This window comes from Protopterus annectens, chromosome 2.part0 (assembly GCF_019279795.1).
Source record: "Protopterus annectens isolate FY-2018-M chromosome 2.part0, PAN1.0, whole genome shotgun sequence".
In the NCBI taxonomy this organism is placed as follows: domain Eukaryota; kingdom Metazoa; phylum Chordata; order Ceratodontiformes; family Protopteridae; genus Protopterus; species Protopterus annectens.
Window position 1 is genome coordinate 423508256 of NC_056728.1, and position 17421 is coordinate 423525676.

General features: G+C 40.2%; 1 protein-coding gene across 1 annotated transcript in view; it reads left to right on the plus strand.

Moving 5' to 3' along the window:
• The first annotated feature begins 1099 nt into the window (after positions 1-1099).
• Positions 1100-17421, plus strand: part of LOC122793114 (beta-1,3-galactosyl-O-glycosyl-glycoprotein beta-1,6-N-acetylglucosaminyltransferase-like) — a 238927-nt gene continuing 222605 nt past the window's right edge. The window contains exon 1 of the mRNA XM_044060855.1: positions 1100-1383. The gene's annotated coding sequence lies outside the window, so the exon portion shown is untranslated. The remainder of the gene's footprint in view (positions 1384-17421) is intronic.

Sequence of the window (17421 nt, forward strand, 5' to 3'; positions counted from 1 at the left end):
GAAAGGTACTTTATTGTGTGATGTACATAACATTAAATTATTTATATTTATAAAGGAAGTGATGTAATTTCTTGGTAATTAGAGATTTTTGTTGGAAACATTTGTGATATTCTTCGGAGAACGTCTATGAAAAAGGAAAAAAAGCCCAAAGCGCTTAATAAAACATGTTGAACTATTCGAAGATGTTCAACATGGATTGATTTTTCGGGGTGCCAATATCGATGTGATTTGACTGGCTCCTAAAAACTGCTTAGCTTTCAGTAATTTCCTGTAGCTTTTCTCTTCGGGTCTCCGCTGAAAGAGCTCTCTGGACCCAGTCGGACTAACCCGGTTACAGTTCGCAAATATAAAAATAAAATGTTAATACAAATTTCTACCCGTCAGTCCATTTACTTGTCTATCTCACCCGTATCCGATGGGTACAAGGTGTTTCGAGGACAGCACACCAGTGTATTGAAGAACGCACTCTCGCGCTTACTAGTTGTTTCAGTCGAAGACGCCAATTCTCCTACTATAGTTCTTTGTAAAACAACTGGCATTTCTATTTTCCCTGGCACAGACTCAATTCAACAGTATTTTACGGAGGAGCAAACTGAGACAATACTGTTTTTCTTCTGTGAAAGATTCAAAAATAAAATTAAACACTTAAAGACCAGCACATTGTAATATTAAAATGTCAACTTATCCCGCTGTGTTACAGTATCAATTAAATTGTAAAGGAGTATCTGAGTTATTTTCTGTTTAACAGCTACTGTCCCCGGGTACCATCTTTTATGACGAAAAACTTCGGCCAGTTCTGAAAGACTGGTACGCCAACATACATCATTTTCCTTTACTTGTTATTTCCAGCAACTTACGCTTTTTAATTAGTGGTACTGAAAGAACCGCAGCTGTAGAACAAACAGTCAACTACAATTTTAGCCACTACCACCAATAACAACCTTGCCGTACTCCACGTTTAAATAACGTTTCTCAGATAGAGAGAGAGGTGAATACCTGCGGACGACAGAATATTACAGCCAATCCTGTTCGTCCTATCTAAAAGCGTTTAATCCATCGTGACAAAGAAATGCAAATCAGTAACCTTGCTCCACCCACATTTTAGGCTGTAGTTACCTAGTTTTTTTTTTCGGCATCTAACCGACTATTGAAGTTCACGTGAGATGCTTATCGTTTTTCTATGTAGTGTCTGTGGTCTGCATAACTTACTGTAGTACAAATACAAGGAGGTGCAGGAAAGTTGTAGACTGCTGCGTCTTTCGGTAATTCGCTTGTGTAGTAAAGCTATATTATGTGTATCCGATTTTTTTTCTTTTTGCAGTAATCTGGGAAAAGGGATATAATTATTGGGAGCGTTATGTTGCGTTTGTAGTTCTGGAAAATGTAAGTTGATAAAATAAATATCTCCATTTATTTATTCTTCTTTGATTTCATCTGTTGCTGAAACATTCTTTTGTTTAAACGCTGCCTATGGAGTTGCTTGGCAAAAAGCCTTTTAAGTCTTTATCGTCAGTGCTTGTAGGTTATTTTTATTTGTACAATAACTATAAAATAACATCCAGTAGCTTTGTAAGGTAAACATGTTTTGTAACGTAATTGGTGAGCATACACATGATGTTTTCCCTCCGCAGAAGTCTAACCGTTCGCGAACTGCTTGTTTTTCTCGCGTTGGTGATGGTGAGGGGCAGGCAATTCAGTTTATCATGGTTGGTGCCGTAAACCCCACATTAATTTATTTGTATTTACTAGCTTTTGTACGATCCAGGCATGTTGCAAACCCTCTTTGTAGGCAGCTCACTGTTGTGGGCTCCCACTACTTGTCCTATCGGTTAGGCATTGATGTAGGCACCTTGTTAACTTCCTTTTATTATGTGATTTTTTTATTTTAAGATATCTCTTCTCAAATGTATTGTATAAGCTTAATGCACTTTAGGAAAGTAGCCACATTAAATGTGTATACATTAGTGAGTTAATCTAGCAGTAAAGGGATGATGGACTGTAGACACTAAGGATATTTTATGTTCTGTTGTGGTACCGCAGTCAAGCTTGGAATGAAATCTCTAGAAATGGGGTGGGAGCACACTGGGAGTGAGGATTGGAGAGGAGTTGTTGTATCGTTCGGCTTTTCCCGGTTAGGGCTCGCCACAGCGGAACTCCGGTCCGCTAATTATTGCTAGTTGATTTTTACATGCCGAGTTACCAGCCCTGACGCACAACCTTCAACGAAGGTACTCCCACTCACGCATGTCTCCACGCAGAAGACGCTCTAGCTGAGAATCGAACCGGACAGCGTCTTACTGTGAGGCGACAACGGTAGCGGAGTGCTCTGTGCAAAATATCTGTTGATACAGGGGTTTGTTGTTCAAGCAGCTAAGACAAGAGTAGCCTAGTACTAGGACTGCCTCCTTTTGGCATGCTCATAATGGGACATTTTTATATAAACGTGGGGATTTTGCAAGACCAACTGTTACCCACAGTCCATGCAAAGGACTTTCACAGTCTTTGCCAAATAAAATTTAACACAGGCTTAGTTTGATGTGTAACCGTTGCTTCAAGAAATATTAAGGTGTTTAAGAATATTTTATGCAACTTAAAAACAAAACTTTGGAAAACATTTTTTCTTCCTAAAATTTCAAGATGTGGTATTTTTCATGCTTTTCATAGGATGTAACTGAATGGATCCCCTCTTGTGTAATTTGGGGGCAGGTAATAGCACCCCTAAAGCATTTTTGAGACGAGCCCCACCCCATGAACAATGTACAATACGAGTTAAACTGCAGACTCTTAAAATTATGTGCTTTGCTCTTCCCTCCTTTGCCCTTATTGTGTCAAGATTTGTTGATCTTAAGAGGTTTTTAAGGTTGTACACATTAATGAAGCAATAAAGTTATACAGAGAGGCAATATAGTCAGGACAAAAAAAATTCCTCTTTTTGGACCTGTGCTATAATTTGCGGTGCTTGCGGTAGCGTTGTCGCCTCACAGTACGACGCTGTTCGGTTCGATTCTCTGCTAGAGCGACTTCTGCGTGGAGACATGCGTGAATGGGCGTACCTTCGTTGAAGGTTGTGCGTCAGGCCTGGCAAGCCGGTACGTAAAAATCAACTGCTAATCATTAGCGGACCAGAGTTCCGCTATGGCGACCCCTAACCGGGAAAAGCCGAAAGACACAAGCAATAGTTTAGGAGCAGTGATGAACAGAATTACTTCAGGTATGCCAGTTGAGATTTCCAGACCTGTTATTTGGAGAGTTAACCTAGTCCTCTGCTGCTGCATGCTGATTAGGAATGTGGGGAGAATCCTCTTAGTTTAATAGACGATGAATTTATCTTTTTGTAATCTCTCTTTAATGTTAATAGTACCGAGGAAAGTGATATCTGCTATTTTGCTTTACAAGTTCTGACTCTGTCTTTATATCTTGTCAAAAACATTGCACATACACTTCGCTTTTTAATCCGTTATTTTGCTAGGTGTATTATGCAGGACTTTCTCATACAGCATGTCTTTCTGTTGATAAAACATTTTTATTTTAACAAATTCTGCATACTGTTTTCTGTGTTTTGGAAGCAGACCATGGTGTACTGTACCAAATAAGCAGTTTTGAGACTATTTGGTTAAGTTGAAATGGGGTGGGATGTTAAGTCAAGTTTATATTTAATTTTTGGCTTTTCTCTCTAGAAGTTTCTAGGAGATGAAAGTCCTTTTATGTGAGAGAATATTTTTGTCTTGGTTGCCTGATGTGTATGTTGGAAATGATGTAGTTTTTCTAGTATTTTTTTGATAATGTCTGGGTTAGTACAGTGCTTTACTCGCTACCTCAGTTGATTTTTTTTCAAAACTTTATTGTATTGTTTGACCGTATTCTAGTGGACTGACTTATACATGTAAAGGTTATGTAGTATTTGTCTGCTTTTTGGTGTGGATCATGACCGAAAAAGGTTTTGGTCAGATTAACAATTCCAATTAAAAAATGAAAACCTTTTCTTTTGGATTTCATTGTTTTATGTTTACCTATTTTCTTTTGCTTTGGTTTGCATTTTATACCTATTGTACTATTTTAGTATTTACATTATTGGGTTGCCTACAGTTTTGTAAACCAGGAATGTTTGTGGGAAGACTGCCAGCCTAGCCAGATAGCATTTTGGCGATAAGTCTGTCATCGGTAAATATTAATGTAAATCACAGGCTTGTGTCTTAAATGGTAAAAATAGTGTTATGTGGAATTGGAAATGTGACAACAGTGCACTCTACTGACCAAGTATAGCATGTTGTGACCCTTTGATGTAAACATGGCTCTGACAGGACTAGATGAAGAAATTCTTGCTATTGTTTTAAGGCCAGATTTAATGGCCAGAATTTGCATGCATACATTTCCTTAATGGCTTTGCTTCCTGACCTGATGTGAGCTTACTAAAGAATGTAGCCTGTTAGAATGGGAACACCAGGAAAGTGTGAAGAATGATGTAATGTGAATCAGGACTGTAATATCAATTTAAACAGAGTGAATCAGAGAGCATAAAGCATTTTTGCCTTGACTATCCAACTCATCAGAACGCAGTCTTGCTCTATACACGTTTTCTCTTAGAAATGGCTAGAAACTAGAAATATTAGATTGCTTTTCAGTGATGTCAGAACTGTACTACTGAGTATTTCTCTAGTTTCTGAACTGTTGACTAGCACTGTGCAGTAAAAAGTATTGTCTTGTGTTTTGACTATATTTGTTAAATATTTTTAAACCCTTACAACTGTGACTGTTTTTGTAGAGATAATTTAAGCTCTTTAGAGTAACTGCATGCCTTTCGAAAAATTGTACAAAGCCACTCCAATAGCTTTAGCTGTGGGCTATACTAGCAAATGGATAATATTGCACAGTAATAATTGGACACCCTTTTAAGGCCTTTGAGTAGCTGCTAAATATTAGTGGGTGGTGGCAAGTGGTGCTATCTTTTAGACTGGTCAGAAAAGGGGCACAGCTGGAGAACCTGTGCAGACTTCCCCAGGAGTGTCTGTCTGTCAAGTATCTAAATGTCAATGCTCAGATCTGCTCTGAGCTACAATAGAATGGCATTAAATATACTGATCGCAAGGATATTGCCAATATCCTGGCAGATCGATTTAGTGCCAACCTCACCCCCTAAAGGGCCCATCTCAATACAGAAAGATTGCCAAATTCCTGTAATAACAGCCACACAGGTAAAAAATGCATTCTCCAAAGCTAAGAATACAGCATCCATGGGACCAGACTGCATCCCTGGCTGTGTACTACATGAACTACAATGGCACCTCACCTAAGTGCCATGTTTAATCATAGACTCACCTCAGGCTTTGTGCCCACTGAGTGGTGCACAGTTACAGTTATCCCATTCCACAAGGGGGATCCACCTTGGATCCTGGGAACTACCGCCCCATCAGTCTGACGAGCCTGATCTGCAAGGCCATGGAACGTATTGTCATGGAACTTATAAACAAAGACATTGGCAACCTTCAAACACTGGACGCCACCCAGTTTGGTTTCGTGAAGGGCCGATCTTGTCTCTTGAACCTGACTGACTTCTTAGAATCTGTCTCCAGAGCTGTGGACGAGGGTAAGGTGGTCCTCACAGTCTATCTTGACCTCGCCATGGCCTTTGACACCACCCCTCACTCTGGAATCGTAGATAAACTTACTAACCTGGGCATTAATCCCAGTGTCACTCGATGGGTTGCCAACTGGCTTACTGACAGAACTCACACTGCAAAAGTAGCCAACTCCAAATCCAGCTCCAGACAAGTGGAGTGCCTCAGGATTCACCCCTGGGACCACTCTTGTTTGGCATCTACTTCTCTGAAGTACAGGCCAGCACTAAGGGACTCTGCCTAACAAAGTTCACAGATGACTGCAAACTGGGGGCCATTATTGAATCCACAAATGATGTGGATATTCTGCAAAAAGGCCTTGCAGAAACAGATGCTTGGTGCCAGAGCCATGGGCTCGAGCTCAATGTCAAGAAATATATAGTTATCCCCTTTGGGGAAAAAACATGTACCCGTGAATTACCAGATAAGTGGCAGTACACTAAACACCGAAAGTGTGATAAGGGACTTGGGGACATACATAGACAGTGGTCTCATCTTCGATAACCACGTCGCCACAACAGCCAGGAAATCCTTCTGTGTGGCACACCTCATCACTAAGGGCTTTACATCCAGAAAAAAGGTAATTGTCCCACTGTACTCATCCCTCATTAGACCCATTATAGATTACAAAGCCCAGTTTGGTATGTACCTCTCAAGACATCTGCAGCAACTGGAAAGGCCGCAGAAATACCTCACTAAAAGAATCACAGGCCTAAAGCAGATGCTCTATGCTGACCGTAAAAACTACAGCTATACTCTGTCGCATATAGTCTACTCAGAGGTGATCTCTGCTTAACATACAAGGGTATGTCAAACCCAGAGCTGTTGGACATGCTACACTTAAAGAAATCCCAATCCTTCAGAGCCACACGCTCCAGGGATTTAAACATCGTCATCACATTGAACAAAACATGCTGGAGGGATAGGTTCCTGACCCAGTGATTCCCCAGAATCTGGAATAGACTTGCTCATACATGTCGAGCAGAGCGCCTCTTTGGACCTCTTCGAAGGGAACCTTGACGATTGGATGGGAGATAGGAAATTCACCCCGGGGATCACGTCAGTCGCCCTGCTAGACAGGGGTCCAGAGAAGTAAATATTGTGGGAAGAAATAGCCCGGGAATTGTTATGGCTAGCCTTGTATAGGCCCTAAGGCCGATAGCCTTGTACCAACCTATGAACCTAGAACACAGTTCATATGTAGCTGGTTAACTTGATCAGTTGTAGAATAAAAATTGTAGCTGCTTACTGGCTTCTGTTTTTTTATACCCACATTTTTAGCTTCACAAAGTGCCCTTTTCATAGTAGGACGTCTGCCATTGTGAAGCCAAGTGAAATCTGTGATGCTTAACCAGTTCATAGGTTGTATTTCAAAATAATCTCTTCATGAAGTACATTTTGAATGCAGCTCTCATTTTTCTTTGATCACTGTAGTCTGACACCTGAGAATGCTCGGCTTTTTGACAGTGTCCTACCCAGTGCGATTTTTAATCGGAGGATCATTAATCATGTGATGGTGATATTGGTCAAAGTAAGAGAGAGCACTGATCAGTAGTTTTCCCACCTAATGCAGAAAATATTCTATGGGCATTATTGGAAATACTATTGGAAATACCAAAGTCCACTAATTAGGACAGTGGCCATTGCTGAACACTCCTCACCAGGTTCACTGAGAAAGCTATAGCATGTTGGATCCTGGATGAAAACTGCTTTTTATTCTCAGTCTTTTGCAGAGAGATGATGGGGAATTGTGGAGGGCCCTTTGCAAAGAGCTGTGCAGACTGAAAATACTAGCGTGTTGGTCTTTGTGAATAACTGTTAAGTTTGTGGCAGGTTTTGTGAGCAGATGAGTGTTTTGGTCTGTACAGAATTTGTACTTTGTAGCTGCCAGTTTTGACTGTTATTTTGGACTTTTTATGCAGACATCCAAGATTAGAACATGTTGACTACTTCACATTTATTTTACAGTGGGAAGGTAGACTTCTTAATCTACCTAGCAATTATATAAAATTCATGAAGAAGAATTTACTGCATCCTTGTTTGACACTGGTTTGGATGAATAGAGCAGTTATGAGTATTACAGATTTTTTATCCGTCTCTTGGAGTGTATCCAGCCCTCGTTATTCCAAATTTGCTGAAATTGTAGGTCTTGCAACTTCTGTTCTTGCCCTTCTCATAGCTATCTAGAAAATGGGCGAAATGTAGAACACTTGGTAACAACTTCAGCTATGAAGCTGAAAGTGTAACTGTGTGACTTAAATATAATTCAGTATTGAGTATGTTAAAAAGTAACATTATATATGTAAAGTGCATGATAATCCTTGTGAAGCTTGGAATTTAACTCAAAATGAGGAATATTGCTGCTGCTGATTTGAATTACAGCTGAAGTACAGGCCTGCCTGATATGTTTTGTTTGACCATTGGTGAGGTGAGGAGGACTGTATCAGGATGTTTAGGAATTAATTTGCTACTGCAAGTTATGACCCTTGTAGGCATTCTTACTAATTTAGTAGATGTTTTATGTCATTTTAAAATGCTTTACAGAAAGTGAAGAGGCAAAGTTAGGATTCCTGCAGTTGACTGTGGGCAGTATTTTATTTTTTTTATTTTTTACATTTGTTGACCGGGCTGGTCCATCTGGATATATGTCCATTTTCAGCAGAGGCCCGGGGAGAAAAGCTCCACGTGCAAGCATTTGTAATAACAGGTAAAATATTAAACATGGCTATAATATATATGTCAAAAATCACTAGATATTAAGTAAAAAGCAGTAGTTGAGAAATAGTGTATTTTGTTAAGAGTTTCCTAAAGCTAGAGAAAGGAAAAAAGATATAAAAAATTTCTAGTACCTAGATACCTGAGGAAAGGTAGTTATTTACAGCAGAAAAGTTGGGAGTACCTAGATACCCAAGGTAATCTAGTCAGGGTTGCTACAGGGGCAGAGCCAGTGGGTTTTGAGGTGTGTTTTGAGTTGGGATTTGCAGCAGGGAAGAGAGGACATTGCTGTGAGATCGTGAGGAAGCGTATTCCAGGTTTTTCCTACTGTGTTTGAGAACAGGGATTTGCCAGCTGAGTTATTGGGTTTACTAGTTGATCTAAGTAGTTTGTCGGAGGAGCGAAGGCTTTTAAGATTGCAGTATGGAGTGATAAGTGAAGTGAGAATGGGTGCGTTTATGGGTTTGTAAAGGATTTTGTGGGCTAAGGAGATCTGGTGAAATAGAATTTGGTTTTGTAGCTCGAGCCATCATAGTTGCCTTAAGGTTTGGCAGTGGTGAGTTCTAAAAGTAGAATTGGGGGCAAATCTGGCAATATTGTTGTAGGCAGCAGACAGTTTGCTGAGGTTAGCTTTGGACACTGAAGTGTGGATGGGAGAGGCATACAGGAGAGTGGAGATAAGATGGGTCTGAGCAATGGAAGTTCTGGCGTGGAGTAAGGAATGGTTTAATTCTATAGAGGGAGCCTAGTTTTCTGTTAACTAATTTTGTAGTATTGCTGATGTGTGTGTCAAAGGTCAGATTGTTGTCTATTTCAACTCAGAGGAGTTTGGTAGTTGGATCGGGTGATATGTTCGTGCCATTATTTGATGTGACACAGAAATTCAGTGGCGAGGATTTTCGGGTTGGTGAGAAGAGTAATAATTTGTTTTTTTGGTGTTGAAAATTAAGCATCGTTTGTGGAACCAAATTTCTACGGTTTCAAAAGTCTTTTGGGTGAGAGTGCAGTACAGAGGGGGATGAGGCAGAACAGATTAAAATGGAATCATCTGCATATTGTATACAGGTGGCAGGAGAAATACGAGTATGGAGATAATATTAATGAAAATTGAAAAGAGGAGAGGGCCAAGAATTGAGCCCTGGGGGACTAGTAATGGGGAGGTGGTTGGATAAGTTATTTTGCCACCTCACTGCCTGTTTTCTGTTGTGCAGGTAAGAGTGGAACCATTTTAATTGAGCTTGTGTCAAGCGCAAATGATTTAAGTAGGTGTAACAAGATTTCGTGATTGACCATATCAAAGGCTTTGGATAGGTCAATAAATATAGCAGAGCTAAGGGTATTATTATTGTTCCTATTTTTATTGATGCAGTCTGTGAAGGAGAGGAGGGCAGAGGTGGTGCTATGGTAGGGTCTAAAACCATGTTGACAATTAGCTAGCAGATTGTTAGTTAACAGGTGTTTCAGAAGTTGCTTTTGGACACATTTTTCCATGATTTTAGCAAGAGGAGAGAGCAAGGCTATGGGTCGGTAGTTAGAGAGTTCAGTTGATTTTCCTCCTTTATGAAGGGGAATAACATGAGATTTTCCAGAGAGAAGGAATGTAGCCTTCTTAAATGGTTCTGTTAATCAGGATGGAGATGGGATAGGTCAGTGCATTAGCAGCAACTTTTAGATACATAGCAGGTAGATGGTCAGCAGATGGAGAGGGTGGTTTAAGTTTATGCAGCAGAGAACGAATGAGTGCAGAAGGAACAGGTTGAAGTTGAAATGTGGGAATGGAAGTGTTAGAGGAGGAGGAAAGACAGGAAATATCAGGGGAGAGTTGATTGGAAAGAGACTGGACATTTTCAGTAAAGAAGGTGTTAAAGGCGTTGGGTTATCTTGGGAGGTGCCTGCTGGGCTTGGAGTGTCTGTCTGGCCAGGCTTCATGAGATTATTTATTCCTGCCCAGAACATTTGTGGGTTATGCAGTTTAGCCTGTTGCAAATGGCAGTAGTTTCTTTTATCCAGAATTACTGCTTTTTTTTGGTAATGTTTCTTATTTGTTTAAAGTTGAGATGGTCAGTGGGATCTTTAGTACTGCGGTATTTGGACCAGAGTTTAATTTTCAAAATAATCTTATGCCTGGTGCCCTTTGTTAGCCAAGGGGCGGCTCTTGAGGAAAGTCTGATGGACCTTGTGGGAGCATGTGTGTCAAGAATAGATAGGAATTTAGAGTTAAAATATGTCACGGCATCATCCAGTGGGAGGTGTTTAAGAGGAGACCAACTGCAGGACCTAAGTTCTGCTTCAAATCTATCGGGGTTAAAAGTTTTGTTTGTTCTAACCATTTTGTATTTTGTTAAATTAGGGGTATCAGTCTTATGTCTAATTAGGTAAGTAAGGGCATGGTCACTTATATCATCAGGCAGCGTACCTACTGTATATGTTTGGTGGTGGCTATTTATCAGAATCCAGTCTAAAATGCTTTCTTTGTTGCTAGGTTTATTTCTTCTGGTAGGAGAGAGAATAGTTTGTGAGAAACCATGCAGATTTAAGAGGGTGGAAGGGTTAGTTGCAGAGCAGGTATTCCAGTCTATATTGACATCTCCAATTATAAACTGTAACATTAATTATTCTTATTCCTTCACATAATAATCAGAATTAATTGATTTGCATAAGGTTGTCTCTGCTATGGTAGATAAATATCAACTAAAGTATTTACAAAACCATTTTTCTGTAGCCAGCCCCCAATTAGTCCCATGCAATGATTCTGTCAATCTTTGAATGTACTTTGTTTTGAGTTGCAGTTCCCAGTCTTTACCAGCTCCGGTAGAAGAAATGCATCAAATAGCTATTCTTGGGATTTACATTTGCTAAGATGTGTACTGTATGCCGGATGACTGTAACTTTGCACTGATGGCTAATGAGGTGCAGGGACTTGAGCAAAAGTTCAAGAGGTGGACACAAAATGGCTGATTTGGGAGGAATTAGCAATGGTGATCAGTCAGTGTTGTGTAAGGAAGTAAGAGAAGCTGGTGTGTCAAGGGCAACTTCAGGATTTGTCCAATTACGATCTGTTTTGGACATCTGATTAGGGCTATTGTGTATTGTTGCTGTCTTTTACAATGCACAAAAATGAGGGGCAGGAGTCATGGGTAGTAAGGATTCTTTAGAGGCCTGTTTGCATTTAAGACGGGTGCAGTGAGCTAATAAGTGACAGCTGGAGCTTTACCAAAAAAAAAAGCTGGTTACACTGGAAAAGGAAACTGCATGAATAGGCTGGATATACGGGCAAAGCAGGGCAAATGAGAGAGCTGCAGGTTATTTTCCTGAGTAATTTAGCTCAAATGAGCAAAGTGCTAATAGTATGCAGATGCACAGCTAAACACTATAGTTGCAGGAGATGTTGAGGTAATCCTACTATTGTAAAGAATCCTAGCATGAGTATATTTGTAACACCATATCCCAGTCCGTGACCATAGGGAGCAAATTAGACTGAGAGCATCCAGAAAATGAAAGACGATGGAAGGGCTGAGCACTGGGGAAAACTTGTTGCTGGGAATGTTGGCGCTGCAGGTGAAAAACTATGATCTGGGCACTTTATGTAATAAGAGGAGAGGTTACGTGAGGGCTGGAATTCAAGATGAGAGCTGTCTGGGTCAATAAGAGGGGCATATGTAATGGATTGAAAGCTAATAATTCACACTCAAGGAAGAACTTAATTGAAAGGGTAATAGGACCCCTGAATGCTATGGTAGAGGTGGTGGTAGAACTAGGGTATTGTCTGTGTTCAGGAGAACGTAGTACATTTGATATGATGTGTTGAAAATCCTGTAGGAGTTGCAGCAACAGTTGCACGAACTCTAGGGCCATCCTTCTCTTCCTAGCAGAGCCGTATTCTAATGCAAGCTTAGTCTCCAACTATAATATTGTACTGTAATCCAGGTGCAGTGTTTCAGAATGTATTGCTGATTTTTTAGGGTATTTCATCCTTCCTTTATTAAATTTAATCTTCATGCCCTGAAGTGTTCCTTACTCACTCGTAAGGCTCTTATAGGAGGAGCAGTAATAAAACAAATACGACCACCATCATTCAGTATGTTTAACAGGCAGTCTGATCAACAAAGGACTCCTTTCAGCCACAGCCTGGGAGTTTCAGCAAAAAAAAAAAATTGCATAATGTAATCTGTGCAGGCGGTACAGTCATAACACGTTATACACAAGTGGAAGAAAAATAGGAAAAAAATGCATTCAATACAGTCGTTTTTAAGGAGATAGTAAGTTTTAGAATCAAGAATCACACAATAATGAGAGGAAAAAGGCCCAAAAATAGGAACACACTTTTAATTTGTTAGGGCATATTATATTCGGTGATTGACCTATGAGGGATGACTATAGGGGGACAATGACATCAGTAGAGCTAAACACACTTCCCTTTTTTTTTTTTTTAAGCTGTGCAATGTAGAAGAACTTTCTTATAAAAGTAGCTACATGTTGGTCAAAATTAGGTCACCATCCCCAAGTTCCCAATTCCCATACAATTTGGTCAACTCTTGGGGTTATTGTCCATGTAGCAGTTCCCTGGTGTGTTTTTTCCCAAAGGATGCAATAATGCTTGCTTTTTTAGTTTCAGACCACAATGTTTTGACACTAGCTATTTCAGACAAGCCATCCTGCAGGATTGCTAAATCATTTGAGGGGGTTCCGCGTCAGTTAAATTGCATTTGAAATGGAATTCAAATCCAGTGCAAGCATCAACGGCTCTGGTTGCTTTATTCCCTTAGAACAGAATAAAGTTATGTTTGGGGAAAGGGTAGCATCTTTGAGAAGAGGATTTTTCCCCACTCTGAAGGTTGTGCAGTTTTTTGTGTGTGCACAAGTGTTCTGGTTGACTGTGTTTCACTATGACTGTCTTGCTGATTTGAAGCTTTCTAACAGTTTTATTTGAATTTGTTTACCAAGGTAGTCTGAGTGGCCTGTTGCTCTGGTGAGAAGCTCCAGAGATAATTTAATGTTTTCCCCTCTTGTGTCCTGGTGTAGCAATCCTAGGAGGTTACTAGGCCAACGCCCCTTGAGCCCTTTTACGCCTAGTCATTCATTCACCATTTTAACCAGTTCTCAATACCGAAGGACTGGAATGGCTTTGGTATATGTCTGTGCTATAGGACATCTACAAGCTGACCTATCCGTAAGGGACACGTTGACAAGCTAGGGGTAAGTTTGTGATTTTCCTATCCATAGGTCTAAACTGCATTTGAATAGGCTTTGGGAGGAGCTGTACTTGTGAATTGGGGAGTCTGTCTCACACCAGAGGTAAGCTGTGCAACACATACTTGTCCCTGCAGCATGTTTGTCGCAGACAAGGTTGAGATTCTTAGATTGGGTAGTTCTAGTGTTGTGATTATTTAGCAAATTCATCAGGGCCAGATCACAGAATGCCTTGTAGGTTAGGCATAATCACCTCTCTGTCTGTAGGAGACAGTATAAGGACAGGGCTTTGTGGTGGTCCTCATAGGTGGATTCTTTTATTGAGGAACCTCTGTGACTGCCACAGCTGTTAAATATGCTAAAGGGTGTATTGTACTCCTTTACTGGTGTAATGTGGATTTAGTATAGTGGGACTATATCCTTTGATTTGCATGATATGCCTTTGCTTAAGTTGTGCCATGTGGAAGTTCAGATTACTGTATCATTTTGAGTTTACAAATCTGTTACCATCTGTTATCTGGCTCTCCTCTTAGGGAAGTATTATCAGTGTTGTAATGACACAATGCTTTATTCTTAAATTTGTGAGTTTTGCCTATAATACCCAAGTGGGGTATTGTCAGATATTTTTGTAAGGTTGAGATGGACAGTATACTCAGTTTTGCACTTGTCCATGGCTCTAGTGGCGTTTTGAAAGCCCCTCCCAGTGATCTACCTGTGAAGAAACCGAACTGGGATGGGTCTAGTGTCTTTGTTAATCGGGCCCACAGTAATTCATTCCATGGCCTCGCATACATGACTAGCCAAACCTCTGTGGGTCTGTTGGTCTCCATTGGTGTAGAGGGATGACTGTTGCAGTCATCATTCTCTAGGGATGAAGACTGTCTGGAGGTCCTAACTTAAAACAGATTCTAGTGGGCCTGACAAGTCATATTCCAAGCTATTTTTTTGGGGGGGGGGGGTAACTATGTGTTGAGGGGGTGAAATTGGAGCTAATTTGGCCATCTAATTTTCTATATCCTCCAGTTCTGTATAGGGAGTTCTATTTACTGTTAGCACATTTGGGTGTTAAGATTGCATACACAACTGAAAAATGCCTTATGGTTATCCTTAATTTGGGGGGCTATTTTTGTCTCTAAGTTTGCCTTAGTGAACTTGATTAGTCTTCAGAGATGCTTGTTGAGATGTGGTTTTTTTTTTGCCTGTTGAGCATAGCCTTTCCTATTTTTGGACAAGATTTTTTTTTTTTTTTGTTCAGCCCTTATTTCTACTTGGACTCTACCAAGGAGGCTTGTGTTTTAGGTTCATAGATTATTACTAGGCTAACTGCCCTTGTGGGTTATTTTAAGCCAAGCCACTTACCCCATGTGAGAATCAAGCCTTGCACCTTTTGCCTGTAAGGAAACGCCTTAATCATTATGCCAACCTTCCACCTATTTTAGTTCATCCTAAGGCTTTTGGTTCGGTACTGATATTTCTATGCAGTTATTTACATGCTTGTATAGGGTTGCTGTAAAATCTTCCACCTAGGCCACAGTATGCTCTTGAGTTTGGAATTTAGCTATGCCATCACTTAATAGGAGGTAGTCAGCACTGGAAAAGTTAATAAAGGGGCTATGGTTTGGTGGTGCTTGGCACTTGCTTTTATTTAAAGGGTGACTGCTTTTTAACCTGATTTGACCAGGGAGGACATTACACTGGGAGGGGGGTGCAACATTCCACCATAGTTTGAGTTCCAGATCCAGGATATCTGTGCACCTAGCAGCTGTTCAGGGTGTTTTGTATTGACAAAATCAAGGCATCTTTGTGCTTGTGTGTTATGAATGGATACTATTTTATGGTGGGATAGTTGATCACCCATGAATATGGTTGGACTGAATGGTGAGTGACCCATATATTCAGGTATATACAGGGACGGCTCGTGCAATAGGACTGCAGCCCTCCCACCTGTAAAAAGAAAAGAAAAAAAATGGCAGACATAAAATCAAAACAGAAAAAAAAAAAACGGCAGATATAACACAGACTTCCAGGTTGCAGGGCAGAGATGCCTTTCTTCCCTTATCCAGACTGCCTGTTAGACAGTCTGGATAAGGGAAAAAGGCATCTCTGCCCTGCAACCTAGAAGTCTGTGCGGTTGTCGTCACCCGCACACAGAGAAGACTGGACTGCATCACCTGCAGGTTGGATCCTTCGGCCTATTACAGGAAACTGAAACCAGCCAAACCGGAAACCAAAGGTAAGCTGTGTGTGGAAAGTAGCCATGAGGGAAGCTGTACATTGGATAGAGCCGGTAAGTGTAATTTTATTTTGCAGGGAAAGTGTAATAGTAATTTTATTCAGGTTAGCTTTAGCCATTGTTTTTTCTTGTGTAGGCTTTTCTTATCCTGCCATTCATATTTGGTTTTATTATGCTGCCGATCAGAATCTAGAAGTAATTAAATCAGCCGTTGCTTGCCCTAAACTCTATCACTGCTGCTTTTCGTATGTAATGTGATCTATGACCAAGTACTAATTTGTTTGGTTATGGTGGCTTAGCTTTTACTCTACCCAGTAAAATTCAAGTCAGACTCCATTACATAAAGGAGGACTGGATAAGATTTCAAAAGTCTGTGGTAGAGTTGGGTAATCTATAACAAGGTTAACTGTTTCAGATGATTCGTCTGACTTTTTTATCATGGGTATGGTTATATGTTCAAGGACAGTAACTGCAGTCCCCAGAACTGCAAGAATTTAAGTGGGATTATGGTGAAATATATACAAACTTAGAAATGTTGCATCTATGAGTATTCCTTCTTTTTGGTACAGTGATCTCAAAGTTGGTATATATATGCAGTGGGAGTGTTAAGGAGTGCATCCTGCCACATTGGGGGATACATGGAGAGGCTTGTCTCCCCCTTGAAAAAACACCATGTGTAACACTGACTTTGGCAGTTCACTGTTGTTGTATCTTTCAGCTTTTCCCAGTTAGGGGTCGCCACAGCGGAACTCCGGTCCGCTAATGATTGGCAGTAGATTTTTACGTACCGACTTGCCAGGCCTGACGCACAACCTTCAACGAAGGTACGCCCATTCACGCATGTCTCCACACAGAAGATGCTTTAGCTGAGAATCTAACAGGACAACGTCTTACTGTGAGGCGACAACGCTACCGCAGCACCACCACTGTTACTTCTGTTAAATTGCACGTCAGTTTTTCCACTTTCAGGAGTTAAATTATCAAGTTTCAAACTTCCAATAGGGAGCCACAGTATTGGGAATTTTTGCTTTATTTACAAAATGCCCCTGAGCTTTAGGGCTGTTTGATTCTATGAAACTGACTACAGATGAATTTTAAATTAAATCCTAATAATAATGCTCATATGTTGTCTCTCTATACTAAATCAGCTTTAGGCATTAAGTGTTGACGCTGTTGTGGTATTGCTACTTTCGCATATTTGTTAGAAGAAATGTAAGTCCTTAATTATGCATTTATTAAGACTGACTTTTTTTTTTGTGATTTGGAAATTTTTCCCATTCTAGTATTTGTGTTGGGTTATGCACTGCATAGCTGGACTAGTTGTCAGCATATTTTACTACAATCGTTTTTGATAAAAATTAGTCTTTGCTGAAAAGGAAATCTTAACTTATTCTAGTCTGACTTACATTTCTGAGTGTATAAAGTAAAGTTGCAGTCTAAAAGAAATAGTGCTACTTTTATTGAAAAAAATTGATTAGTTTGTGTTGCTATTACAAAAAGACATTGCTAAAGAAAAGTTAATGTGCTGTAAAGTTTGTCTGCATTATTCTGATTGTCTTATTCATGTTCAGGTTCAGACCTGCGCTGTGCACAGGGCTTTCAGTGTGTATTTAATAGTATAACTAGAAACTTTGAAATTCTAAGGTTTCTATTTTTAAACTCAACAAG